The 14066-nt window shown below is 38.8% G+C and overlaps 1 pseudogene; it reads left to right on the top strand.

Moving 5' to 3' along the window:
- LOC137467441 (zinc finger protein 436-like) overlaps nt 1–14066 on the top strand; it is a 160865-nt pseudogene that overhangs the window by 112111 nt on the left and 34688 nt on the right.

Raw genomic sequence — 14066 nt, 5'->3', positions numbered from 1 at the left:
CTGCACAAAATGTTGATCCAAAATTAGGTGGACAATGCATTAAAAAAACCCTTCTCCAGTAGACTTCAAGAATATAGTAATGAATTTTTAAATCAATTTGTTGAAAGTGGAAATTAAAATCCTTCTGGCATGTCTTTCCCTATAGTGTAGTTTATATATGAAATCCTGCAGACTGTGCTGCACAGAGTTCACTGACAGTGCATCAAATTATGAGGCCATACGTTGATGAAAGGAATTTTAGTAAAATATGCCATTGGATATACAGCAAACCGATTTGATCAAAGCCCAGCTGCCGTATGAAGTACACATTTTTTTAATCATTACTAAACTGCATTAGCCTGAATTATTTTGAAAGTTATGATTTGACTTCTACACAGCTGACAATAAACTAAATAGTACTGGCAGTTAAGGAAACATGCTTTCAGGATTTGTAAAATAGAAAAAATAAAAAAAAATTTATTATATTAAGATGCCAACTACAACATGCAGTTGCCTCTACTTAACATTTGTAACATTCTGTTTTTATCGGAGAGACTCACAGACTTTAGATACAGCTGTGAGTGCCTGCAAGCATTTACACAAAATTACAAGCTGTTGGGCAATACATTAATGCTTACATGAGATAATATAGCTACAAATTTTAGTACAATAAAGCATTAGCTGTGAAATGAAATTTACCTTTTAAATATTTATGTAAATGTAAATCTTTGTTCCTTTATTTCCTTCTGCTTTGGGGAGGGTTTGTTTTAGTGTTGTTTTGGTTGAGTTTTTGATTTAGTAGGGTCTGCTGAGTTGTGATGGTGTGCATGATCTGCAGGTTGTGCCTGCACACAGTTGGCTGTCTGGTGGTGCCTCAGATGTGTGTATGGCTGAAATGTGTAATCTATTGCTGTATAGTGTGCAATTAATGGAGCCATACAGCACTAGGATCTGGCTGAGGTCTGGATTGCTTGGATCAAGGACAGGAGAGCCCCACCTACTTGCATCTGTAGATGTATCCATGCAGAAACTCACAGGCTGTTCCCTTTCAGAGTATGCACTGCTATCCACCTTGCTGCTGTATCCTGCAGAGCTGTAAGTCTGGATTTGATATATCACAGATTTCACCATAGTGCTGCACTACTGTCCCTTCAAGCTGGGTTTTTCACAAATGTACAAAAGTCATGATAGGGCAAGTTCAAGTAACTAATCTGTAGAATACCCCATTGCCACCAGTTACTGGTAATGCCCAAAAATATCAGCCAGTTCAGACTTCTGGTCCCTGCTAGAGGACCGATGCTTCACTCCTGCATATTTCGGAAGGTCTCCTATGAAAGGAAATAGCAGAGAACAGTTTTTCCACAGCAAAGCACTGGCAAGAACTCCTGGAGGCGAAAATGAGACTGTAATCCTTCCTTTGTGTTGGCCAAGGTAGGTTTATGTTTCTTCCAGCAGAAGAATGGTGGTTGCAGGGTCAGTGGTTTAGGTGGCTTGACAGTGCTGCCTGAGGGTAATTCAGGCTGCAGCAGGAGAAATGCCATCTGCTAGAGTTTAAATGCTCAGGCAGATCTCCCCAAAATGAGCATTTGTTTTCTCTGATGGCTATTGTGACATTTTTCTGGCTTTCCAGTATTTTCTCAAGAGCAGGCCAAGGCTGTTCCACAGGCAGAGCTTCCTGCAAGTGTTGTCTCCTTCACTCAGAGCTGAGCCAAACCACCCCAAGTGCTGCAGGTGGTGACAGACATTTCAGAGGAAAATTCTCTGTCTCTCTTTGAAACCCTTCAGACGTCACAGTACGTGGTTTTCCATCTAGTCTACATTTTCATTAATGTCTCTAGGAATTTTCATACTACTGCTTTTTTCTTTTCTTGGATACCAGAATTACAAAACTCATCTTAGAATCACTTTTCATAGCGTTAGTGGTTTTTTTTGGTCTGCTGGGGAAACATGCTGTACTTAAAATAATGTAACACAGGTTTGGCTTAGGGCTCCTTTTGATTCTTATGTGTTGCTAAATCGTGCCTTACACTGCCTTCTTCTTTGGCTTGTGTTTGGGTTTTGTTGTTTGGGGTTTTTTTGGTGGTTTTTTTTTTTTTTTTGTTTTTTTTTTTTTTTTTTTAATGATCAGCCTTGTAGGGCATTCTCATGTCTTTCTAAATAAAGAGCCTATAGAAAGCTGTTATGATGGACGTAATACCTGAAGTCATAGTTCCTTCCCCAAAGGAAACAAGAGGAAATGAGGAAAAAGAATCCATAAGAGATACATATGCATCTAACTGTAGAGTGAAAGGCATGTTGATATTTCTGTGCAAAGATCCCAGCTTCACATCTGACTGGTGGGACATTTTATTTATGTCCCTACCTCCTCTTGGAAATACAATTTTCAGATGACAAATTGCTTTCCATCCTATCCTTTTTCTTGAACAATAGATACTGTGTTTGAGAAACAGCCTATAGAATGTAGAAAGCAGTGAGTCTGGTTGTTTTTTGGGGGGTTTTTTGGGTGTTTTTTTTGGGTTGTTTTTTTGGGTTTGGTTTTTTTTTTGTTTGTTTGGTTTTTTTTTTTTTTTTTTTTTGAGGAGACACAATATACAAATAATTAGGGTTAGAGAATAGCATTTGCTTTATCATCAGTCTTGGATTTATGTGTTACATGTCCAAAATATAGAATGCCACAAATAAAATTTCTCAGAATCACCGTTTGTAATGATACATAACATGTCTGTGTGCATGGCTGTCTATCTGTCACTTTCTGAAAAGATTACTTCTGTGTCTGTGTGAAATTTTTGAGTGCAATCCTGACCTCACTGACATTGACCTGAAAAAGATCCTGATATCTTTTGAGGATGTAGTGCTCATTTCCCATGTGTATAATTTTAGGTGCCCAACAGTAAATTTCATGGTCAGATGAGCTCTTCAGAGCAATGTGACACAGACCATTCTGTAAGGTTTCTACCATTTTAACCAGTGTTTATCTCCAAACAGGCTACATGCCTGTTAGAAATGCTTCCACCAGCAGATTCCCTTCAGAAAGATGCTGAAAAGTATGAAAAAGTAAACAAAGTAAGGGAGTTCCTTCCTCCTTCTTCTCTCATTTCACTTCCTTAGTCACCATTTTTTACTTGAGCTTGAGTTCATCTCAACAAAAATCCAGTGTAATCCTCAAATGTATTTTGTCTCTCTATTGGAGAGCTTTATTTATTATCAGATGGTTCTCTGCAAGAAGATTTTTTTGCTGACTCTGTTCCCTCAGTTGTGTCCTCATTGTCTCTCAGACCCTTCATTTTTCTTTGCTAGATTTGGTTTTTCTGAAGTGAGAGTCACAGCAGTGATTTTTCTTGCCAAGTTATTGGTGTTGAATGGATGGTGTGTAAATCCTGTGAGGAGCTCAGTAAAAGTTAAAGCCTTTATAGTTTTGCAAAACTCAGTGTAAGCTGGGTTATGCTTCTTAGGAGTCTCTGCTAATTGTTTGGGTATTTAACAATAGCGAAGACTGCTGCATGGCAAAACCTCATCTAAACCAGGTAGACTAAACCCAGTGATTTATGCAACATAAAATGAAAAAAAAATCACTTACTGTAGGCTCACATAATGCTTTTTGATTTTACCATTGTATTTTTATTCATTAATTTCTCCTGGTGTTGGGAAGTGAGGTAATGCTGATCTGGGGTTTGTGTAAAAAGCAGTATTTTTCTGAATCCTGAAAGGGAACATTTTCTGGACTATAAACAGCACAAAACCTACTTAATAAGTAGGAGAATAGTGATGAATAATACTGCTTACCAGTTCTTGGATGGAGTTAGCTTTAACTGAGATTCCACAATGAAGAGAAAAGCATTTTCTGCCAAATAATAAACAGACCATCTATCTAAGGGCTGCAAGAACATAGTTTCATTATGCTCTGGATCAATGTCATCTTTGTTATTGCAGAACTAAGTTAAGATTGTTAAGTAAGTCTGAAGGTGTAATTTTATTTTTAGTCTATTTGACTTTCTAAGTTACTAATCTAAGCCATGTATGCTTACAGTTTTCCCTCTTACTAACAAAGGCAATTCAATATCCAGTTCATGATTATAGTACAGTTTTGAACCACACAGTAGACAACCACAGTAATTTTTCTTTTGGAATTTGTATGATAATTTCAAGGTGAGATATCTGCATAATGCATTGGACACACATATCTGTATACTTGTAGTTAAAATAACGTGCTTTAAATTTGTGTGCATATAGATTTTCTACTTGTAATAGTAGAAAATATTCTAACTAAATAAACAGATATTGATCTCTTAATAAAGAGATGATAAAGGGATAATGTACCTTTCAATAAATATGAATCGTAGGTGGGGTAATTTTTGTTTATATTGTAGCTGGTTAGTTTTAAATCTTTTAAAGCAATATATTTGTCTGAAAGGCCACTCATGCTATTTTGCTGATGTCTGGAAGGGACATTTTTTGCTCTCTTCTGACTCCATTGACCAAAATAAAATAAAACCACAAGATGTCAAACAAGGATAGATGAGGAGAAGAAAGAAAAACTCTTGCATCAGTGATAGAAAATTACGTATTGAAGCTACGTGGCTTAGGCAACTTACTTATTAGGTTTATAATTAACTTATAAGCTTATAGTGACTAGATTTTATAAGCTATAGTGGATAGATTTATAAGCTTGGAGTGACTAGATTTTATCTAGAGCTTGTAGCTCTAGATTTTCAGTTGTCACAATTTGCAGCATTGCTATTAGATTCACTAAAACTGAGTCACAACTCTTTATTGGAAAATAAAATTCTGAATTTTAAAATGACCTTGGAAAAATAGTGCTGGAAACAGGTTTTAAATTATCCTCCAATTCCATAAAGGCTTTTTTCACAGAATTAACCGAGAGTTTCCTGAATACAGTTTAAAAAGTGTGTGTTTGCAGATGGGTCACAGTCGTTTCAGCTCTGGACGTCTTGACGCCAGGAGAAGTCGGAAACTACACAGTATTTGTGAATGCAAGATTTTGCATTTAGATAGGTTTGGGCTGAACGATCTGAAAAAGCTCCCATAAGCACAGAGCTCCTTACTGTCTGTGTGTTTGAGAAGGCTGAAGAGCTCTGTTTATTGCCACAAAGGGCCTGGAATAAATTATGTTTAGTAAATTGGCCCCAGGTTTTCTTGTTTCAGACAGTAGCTTCGGAGCAATCTGTTTTATAGGCTCCACTAGATGTGACCAATTGCGGGGAGGTGACACCTCGTTTCGGGACGTGCCATGGCACATGTGCCAGTCAGGTCTGGCCCCTCTCACTGTCAGGATGGCAACCCACCCGCAGCTCCACTTTCTGTCTTCTGGCAGCGTTACCCACAGCCCGGTCCCAATTTATGGGCCCTGCTGGGAGGTCCAAGCAGGATGGAGCCAGGCTGCTCAGCCCCTCTCAGCCTTGTGCCTCCCGCCCCTACCTGGGGCAAATAAAAGCTCCTTTATTCCGCTGGAAATGCCCCCGTTTCAGCGAGGTGTGTGCATGGCTTCCTTCCCTGGTCGATCTTGCAGGTGATAATTAACACAGTGCAGTGCTATTTCCTAGCTGAAGCCAAGGTGGGGAAGCAGCTTTAGCCTCGGCATTTTTCTTTTCAGACTCTTTTTCCTCATTTATTTTGGATCTGTTCATGGTGAGGAAGTTTTAGAAGGTGTTGGTCCTTAGCTCAAGTATCAAAGAACTGAACAAACCAGTAATTTTTCCTTCTCTGACCAAATTCTTCTTACTTTTGAGGGGAGGAAGGAACGGGGTAGTAGAATTTGCTTTTAGGATTCATGTTTTATTTCTGCTCATGGGACTGTTTGCTTCTGATCAGTGTGACTGTGGGTCTTTTCAGCACAGGACACTGATTGACATTGCTTATGTTACAGAGAGGAAGGATATTTCCTGAAGATTAATGGCAAGTTAGTTGGCCTGAAGTTCATTAACCTGAGCTAGACTGTTGGAAGGACTCTGTGTGGAAGCTGGAATTGTATTAGAGGATCATCATAAACTAAAAATATATGTGACAATCTGGCCAGATTGCAATGAATCTAAAGACAGGGTTGGCTCGAGCCCACAGAGCAGCTGCCTCCAGTGTAAACTAACCAACCGCCTTGTGAAGGCAAATGGTTTTTCAGAGACATTATTCAAATAAAAGGGAAAAGAGGAAAAAAAAACAACCAAAAAAACCTGAAGGTTCCCATTAGCAAAAAATGCCTAAATGAAAAAGTGAGGTTGTGAGCTATGGCCAAAGGCCTGAGTTTGGTGCTGATTCTCAATCAATTCAGCAAATGACAGTGCATTGACAAAACTGGTTTTTTAGTCAAATTTAGTCTTGATTCTTCACAGTAATTTGCCTCAAGAAAATGAACCCCAAATCCTTTGGTGAATTCCCTGTTGTCTGAGGCCCAGACCTTCAGGCCATGACGTCTCAACATGCTGGCAGTGAGACTGGCTCCCACTTAATTGCTTCTTTTTGAAGTATGGTTTGTCACTATCATCCTGCTGAAGATGGACAGGGCTGGTGTCTCACCTTCATATATTCTTCCCCCTCCTCCCCTCCCCCTCTGTTCCCCTTCTTCCCCCTAAATAGATTTTTAAAGGCAGTTTAACCCTACGATAGTCCAATCCACATCAGTCTTTTGTGGTGCACCCTCAAATAGATGTGTTGGCACAGAAGAAGTAAGGGCCTTCTCTTCAGATCTCATTCTGTAATAAAGGGAAGGGAAAGATGAAACAGGCATTTCATGTTTGTCTGTTTTCTCGCCATGTCATCTCATGAACATGCACTCCCCTTGGCCAAGAGTAGTACATTCAGACACTGAATGTCAGTGTTGAAGAGGGGACTGAGAAGAATGAAGCTCAGTGTTCCGCAATAGGAGCTACGCTTTGGGCATTTTACAAATTATTTCCCTCTTTCTCTTTCACCATCGTGCTCTTCTTGCACACTTCTTTGTCTTTTACTATTAACAGAAGTTCTGGAGGCTCAGAAAGCCCAAGTTTCATCTGAGAGAGATTTCCTCTGCTGGAGAAAACTGTTTCCATGCTTTCATGCCATGGTTCTGGGTGCTGCTGTAGCTCAGAGTTGCCTGACCCAGGGCTGCAGGAGCTCAAATGCTAGACCAGGGGCCACGAGCTGTGCTGCATCCCTCATGGGCTTGTAAGGAGCCTCTCCTTCGATGTCTGTGCAAGTGCTGGCTGACGTGGGCGCTAGGATTGCTCTTTTAATCAGGCAGTTCCAGTACCTTTCAGAAAATAATTTTCATGGCAAGTCATGAGCCATTAATCTCTCGACTAAGCATAACATTTCTTTACTCCTTGGTTTTAAAGCATTACTCAAACACTGATATTTTTAATTTCACCAGCTGTCTCCCTTGACCTCTAGCATCATGCACTTGCAGGAGGAAGGATCTGGTCTTACAAGTACTTTCATACTCTGATCTCTGTGATTTATTAACCATCAAGTTTTGCCTTCAGAACTCAAGACACCATTTAAAATAATTTCTTGTGCAAAAGTGGAGTTATTGGGCAAAAGAGATCCTTGATAGCTGGGTACAAAGGACACCAGGATTGCTGTTGCTGTTTTCTTTTCAACTACTGTGCTGTGTGACCTTGAGGAAATAGGTTCACTGCAGCTTTATGGTTCTGTTTTGGCATAGGGAAAATAAGGACAGTGATAATTGCTTTCATTTGTAAAACACTTCAAGATTTATGGACTATGAATGACACTTATTAAGTGAAAAGTGCTGCAAAGCTGGCTTAGTTGCACACTGTGCTAACAAAATCTCATATCAGCCTATTGACCCCAGCCTGAAACACTCATTAAAGTTTGTAGGACGTTTTGGTGGACGAGTTGCAGTTATTCTGCTGGAAATATCATACTGAAAGCACTTTTAAATCCATCATCTGCACTGACTTTTTTTCTATTAAAACTAAACACAACTGCTTGTTCTACCCAATTTTCTTAGTTTATTCATGAAAGTTTTGATGGGTATGTACTCATTGTTAACGCTGCTTGTACCCCCATGGCATCTGAGACCTTACAGTTCATTCTAGTCATAGCATAAACATAAAATAGCTTTTGTACTGAGATAAAAAGTTATAAAACATTAAGATATCCAGTCGACTGGTATGAACTAACAAGTTGCGTGGTCACTTTTGAATGGCAAATATTCTTTGTGTGGATACTGTATTAATTTAATTTGTGCTTGAACTTTAGCTATGCTAGACACTGGTGTTGAAAAGTTTACATATTTTTCCAATGTCAAAATGTGTAAATTTAGTATTAAAGAAACAAAACATTTTTACTTGTACTGGAGAAAAAAAAATCCTTTTGTAGCAAAGAAATTAAATGAGCTGCTCTTTAAAGGTAGGTCTGGCTTGCTTACAGAATTATTATTTATGCAGTAATGCAGGTCTACAGATGTTTTCCTTTTTTTCTTCCAGATAAAACTTGGGTTGTTTGAAAAGTGGGGAGATAGTGCAAAAGAAGATGCAGAAGAAGAGAGCAGAATGAGAACTTTGCAAGTGCCACATGCCTACAGCCTGCTGTCTTTAGTGATGCTGTTCCTTCCAGTCACTGGAATGTCAAAACAAAATATCCCAAGACTGAAGCTTTCCTAGAAAGGTAAACTTTTCAGTGTTTTTTTCTGATTCTGCTGCTTTTGTTTTGATGTGATGTTGCCAGCAGTTCATTTGTATTACTTACCAGGAAAACAAATCAGACATACAAAATAGAAGCCTTAAAGATGGATGAATTCTGCCTAGGGACGGTATTAAATTCTGTTTTTTTTTTTTTTGTCATGTAGAGGCACATGTTTCTGAAATAGAGCTGTCTTTTTAAACTATTATTTCTGTTTGCTCCAAGAGGATGTTAACAGACTACATAAATTAGAGGGGAGTTATACTTGAAACACTCCAAGCTGCATTGGAGATATTTCCATGTGGCTGGTGGGGATGATGTGAGACATGGAGGACATTCACGTCTTCCTAGATCATCAGAGAAAGTTGAGAGAGCTGCCTAAAGTGTTTCAAGGGGCCTGACATTTATTTTTGTAATTCTTTTTCTATCACTACGTTGGTATGTTAAACTCCACATATGTGGTTTTCTTTCTCCTTGCCTGTTTGGATCACAAAACCGTGTTTCTCTGTTCAATTTCTTAGTCTTGTGTGTAGTTCTAGTTGGGAATGGTATCTGAGGAGTTTCAACACAGACACATTTATGTATTAATGGACATTTTTTTAAAGGAGATAGATTTCATGTTGCTTTGAATGTAGATTACACCTCCACATGCACAGAGATGTGACACTGATGCTGTCTTCTTTAGCTAAAACAAATGCTCTCCAGTTAGTTATGTTTCATCTATGTCAGCACCCTGCCCTTACGGGAGCTATTTCTGCTCTGTTTTTCAAACTTATGTCTTCCTATGCATGGCAGAATTGCACTCAGGATGGTGTGATGGGACAGGCTGTAAACCCTTCATCGGGGCTTATGATACGTTTGTCATGAGTTTAACACCCAGAGGAATTTATTGAGTAAGCAGAATGACATGCTATTTATTTACAAGCTTCTCTTTTGCTAGATTTGCATGCCACTGTGCATGCTATTCCACTGTTTAGAGATGTGTTTGGATGTGTTTGTGTGAGAGAGACGGAGGAAGCAAGATCAAGGGATCTTGACAACATTTTTATAAATTCCGGAAACAGTTGCACTCACTGAAGCCAATGAATACAGAAACTGAAAACCTGACATGCGTTATGAAAGTTAGCAGTAAAACCCTCCTAACATACAGCCAGCCTTCTCACAGCTAGGCCTTTTGAGATAATTCCCAAAAGCAGCGTATACCATATGGCAATGGCATTTATTGTGGATTTGACACTCACGATTAGTGAATTCCTCTCAACTTCAAAAGCAGATAGCCTTTGGCAAAATCCTGATGGATGCATTTGGCAGGTAGAGAGGGAGAGAAAAAAAATTGTTGAGGTCAACACAGGAAAAAAAGAAATGTCTGAAATCTTAGTTTAGAATAGTGCCAGAGAGCTGCTGGAAGTGGTTGGGAAAATGCCTGAGCTCGTTTAAAAAGACAATGAGTAGATGATTGATATTTAGGCCCTGACCCAAACTTTTATTAGCAACTTTATAAACCTTTCAGTTTGGCTTGAGGGATACCGTTTCCTGTCCAAACTTATCCACCTCTATCCCTGTAGGGGGGCAAATCAACAACAGATACAGATGCAAAATAGCACATAAATCTTAATTTGGAGAGCTGTGATGGAACTGAAAAGCCAGAAGAAAGAGAATTACGAGAATTTATTGTGCCTTGTCTTACTTTTCTTGGGGGGGTGGAAGGTGTGTATTTTTCCACATGGATCAAGAAAAAATTCATTGCAGTTTTTCACACTTAGGTATTGTAAATGATACCAGTATGGCTTATCATAATTAAACCATATTTTTGTTGTTGATATCAGGATGTCAGATGTACTGAATATTTAATAAAGTTGTCAGAATTAAGTCCATCTTGCTTCCCCCAAGTGTTTCAGACAAAAATAATTCCAAGGTTTCTGTAAGATGTAGGAGAAATGAGCTGTCTTGCCAGTTCTCATAAGATTGTTAGTCATGTCACTGACAAGTCCTGGCATCTCTGTTATTTGGAATTATGACTTGAAATATCATGAGGAGGAGAATACAAGGTTCTTTCCCTTCTTTGTGGGAAACAGACGAAAACTGGCAACATCAGGCAGTTCCAGAAAGCTGGTCACATGTGTGTGTTTGAAGGGAAGTTTTCATTCTCCTCAAGGTGCAGTGTGTTTATGGCATAGGTCCATCTTCCCAGAGGAGCTGAGCATTTGCTGGGGCAGGAGAGCTGAAAGTAAGCAAGATTTTGCTCCACAGTTACTGAATCTCCCAGCTGCATCAGTCAATGGTGGATGGGGAAGAGGGAGAGGGTGGGGTAGTTAAAGATGTGTCTGTAACTGCAGGAGTGCTTCAAGAAACCACAGCATGTCACAGCTCCTTTGTGTTCAGACAGCAATTAAAATTTTAGACCTTCTCTTAATGGCAGTTACAGGTTTTCATCTTCTCTGGGTTTTCATCTTCAGAAGTGGGAATCTGTGCTGGAAATGTTAAGATATTCCAGCGAGTCATGTGAGGATCAATGCAATACAATGCATTTCCTTTATTGCATGCCCTACTCTAAAAATGTGTTCTAAAAAATTGTGCATGTATAAAACTAAAGCTACACACAACTCAATTGAAATGTGTTGTAATACAGAATCAAAGTCATATATTCTCCACCTCTGTTAATATAATACACTATGATCTTTAATCACATATCCTTTATTCCCACGTTTTCCCTGATCCATTAGTTGAAAAATTCTCTTCTTCACTTATACTTAACTTTTAGATACTGATTCATGTCATTACTATCCCAGAAATTGTCACTGCTTGCTCTTGTGATGTTTTTAGGGTGCTCGCTCTGCATAGACATTACTTAATCTATGCATCTTAGATACTTCTACAAGTTTGAGGTGCTTCTATTTTTATGTTATAGCTTTAATATGCGGAGGAGCTAACAAACTGTCTTCTAGTAGAAGATTGACATCTTTAGAAAACCAGGGGATGAATTATTCCTGATTTTCATACTCTTTGTCTAGCTCTGCTTTCAGTCTAAGAGAAACTGTGTGTATTTATCATTCATTTTCGTGCACCTGGACATAGCCTGTGACCTTCATCCAAACTGCAGAACTCCTTAAGCACAGAAGTGACATTCAGCTTCCCTAAGAAGTGCATCCTCCTTGTCTGCTGCATCATTTAACATGCTCATTCCAACGTCTAGAGCAGATGCAGAAGGTTTTCATATACCAGTCTCATTCATTAATGTCATTTTCAGGACAGCATCAGTTTTGTTACTAAAGAATGGAAGAGTCTGTGTCCTAATTCATGTATGTTTAATTCATACAGTGTAGACAGTCGTGTCTCTATCTTCTGAGTAATAATATTTTTTAATTAATTGAGAGGTACTTCCATACATATTTTCTGAGTGTATCTCTAGGTTCTACTTTATAGGGGAAAGTAGACTATAGCCAAATGAGAAGATTGATTGCCGTCTCAGGAAAAAAACCCAAAAATTAAATATTTTCCACTTTGTGGCTATCCTAAAATTTCCCTGCAGAAATGCAGATTCCTAACTGCAAATGTAACCCTATTGATTTGATTTACTTTGCTGATTTTCATGGACATCTTAGTTAGTGTAGTCTTTTTTTCTCAGTGAATGCAGTTATTTTACAGAAGTGTGCACCCTGGTTTATTGGCTGAGGGAGATGCCCCAGCCCAGATTTGGATGTTGTCTCCAGTGACATTCACAAACATATATCATTCCCATGTGGGAATGTGCCCACGCCCCAGAGCATGCCATGCTTGCTGTGAGCAGTGGTGACTTGGTCACAGAACCAGGAATCCTCCACTGTGACACAGTACATAGGAAAAAGCACAACTGAAGGTAACCTTTGGCTTTTAAAAGAGGATTTACTTAGCACTGTTAAAAACAACTGTGGTAGTAATATCAATCTAATCAACAAGAGCATTATTCTCAGCTGATTTGTTTTTCTCCACATTGAATGAGCTAAGATGCAGTCTCACTCCCACTGAAGTCATGGCAAGTGTTTGGCTACTGAAGTAAATTGAAGCAAGATCAAATTCACACTCCTCACTTTCTTTCTTCATCTTGCATAAGTAAACTGAAGACAGGCAGTTCTTTCTCCTCTGCTGAAGGACGACAGTGCAAAAATCATCAGCTCCACATGGAAATTAGCCACGTTTAAAGCATTGTTTAGTTTCATGCAGTGTTTTGCACACAGGATTTTTCTTTCCCCTAAGAGTGATCCATTCTTTTACCATGGTGAAAAAGCAAACAGAGAACATTTTGGTGCCAGGAATTCTTTTGAAAATTTGACTGGATGAGTACACTTGCCTAAAGTTCAGAAATGGTCCTTTGAACATGCTACTTTACAATGTCATGCATTCTGTTCTCTATTGTTTTTGCTTTAAACCTGTTTCATTTTATAACTGATGAGATGCTTGACTGTTGCATCAGAGCAGTTAGTTTGTTCAGTTTCAGTACAGCTGGCTTATCTCCATGTCACGCATCATTTAATTATCCATACAAAACATAGGTAAAACTATGTACAGCTCCTTGAGCCTCACTTAAACTGTCTGTGACACTGCAGTAATCCCAGTTGCCTGACGGGGTGTTGCACAACTATGACTGGTTGGAACGTGTTAAACTGGTGATGTAGAAGAGAGCCTAGAAATGAGTTTGCATTTTGCAGCTGTGCTTGCTCTGCTGGAAGAGGAAGCAAAACCAGACAAAGCCCTGCTCCTGTGGTAGTATCCGCAGCTGTAAATCTGAATGCTTATGAAAAACAAGGAAAGTGTGTTGAGTGAAGAAATGGTGTTTTCCTCTTGTTTGTTATTTAATTAATTTTTGGTGGTTTGTTATCTCTCAGAAAAATCTATCTCAGATTCCTTTGCGGAAAAACATGAAGTGTTTATGTGAGAGTGAAGATCCTGCTACTGGAAGATTGTATAGTTACGCAAAAGAATTTGCCTGTTTTGTCTCAAAAATGCTTTCTGGAGGCAGTTATCATTGAGACTTATAATATACCCGAGATTGATGATGGATGGGCACTGCTGTCCATGCAAGGAAAGGCTCTCGGATGTGCATAAACTAAATATAAATGTGAAGGCATTTATAAATAGAAAAACCAGCAAATTTCTTACAGACTTTTTTTTTTTCTTTTTTTAAGCTAGTGAACTTGAAAGTCAGATCCAACTATATGTTGCATTTTCTGTCATATAATTATCATATATATAATGTCCTGGAGAGCAGCTTCCAGTCACTGACATCAACAGTTTATATAGCAGTTGAACTAAGAATAACCTGGGAGAACTGACCCATATCAACCTCTTAAGTGTAAACTGTAGCTCACAACAGTTTTTGTGTTTTCATGGTCACAGAAGGGCCTCAATTGGGTAAAGGAAGAATTGTGTTCAAAAAACACAGAACTATTCTGCTGAGTGTTCACTTTATTAAA

The sequence above is a fragment of the Anomalospiza imberbis genome, unplaced genomic scaffold, assembly GCF_031753505.1.
Source record: "Anomalospiza imberbis isolate Cuckoo-Finch-1a 21T00152 unplaced genomic scaffold, ASM3175350v1 scaffold_63, whole genome shotgun sequence".
Lineage (NCBI taxonomy): Eukaryota > Metazoa > Chordata > Aves > Passeriformes > Viduidae > Anomalospiza > Anomalospiza imberbis.
The sequence above is the reverse complement of the archived record's forward strand: the minus strand, read 5'-3'. Positions and strand labels throughout refer to the sequence as shown.